This window comes from Penaeus monodon, chromosome 21 (assembly GCF_015228065.2).
Source record: "Penaeus monodon isolate SGIC_2016 chromosome 21, NSTDA_Pmon_1, whole genome shotgun sequence".
NCBI lineage: Eukaryota > Metazoa > Arthropoda > Malacostraca > Decapoda > Penaeidae > Penaeus > Penaeus monodon.
Genome location: NC_051406.1, coordinates 4,231,834 through 4,232,213, shown reverse-complemented (window position 1 = coordinate 4,232,213; position 380 = coordinate 4,231,834). Strand labels below are relative to the sequence as shown.

The 380-nt window shown below is 32.1% G+C and overlaps 1 protein-coding gene across 1 annotated transcript in view; it reads left to right on the top strand.

Annotated features, from left to right (window-relative positions):
• Positions 1-380, top strand: part of LOC119586130 — a gene marked incomplete at its 5' end in the record, with an annotated part of 7,216 nt that overhangs the window by 5,908 nt on the left and 928 nt on the right. The window contains 1 exon segment of the mRNA XM_037934820.1: positions 1-380.

Here is a 380-nt window from a genome sequence, read left to right as displayed (position 1 = left end):
ACCGACATTGAATATATTTGAAGTGCAGGCAGTTGTTAATGGAAAATATTGCTTTGAATGAAAGAAAAGTTCTTGTGTATTGTCAGCATTAAACGCCTTTTATAAAAGTATGAAAATCCCCAAATAGCCACGTAAACCTTCCTTTCTTGCTTGAAATAAATTCAATTATTCATTATAATTTTTGTTGCATATTTGAAGTTTTACAGCTGGGGTAGTTATATAAAATTTATATTCATAATCTATATAAATGTTATAGAACTGTGCACTACTGATGGACCTACTGCCAAATATCTCTGTAGTTTAAAATCGCTAGACACAAAATACCCCAATATGTGGGATCATGGTGCTTATCCACGCACAATTTTAGTTGGGACAGAAAG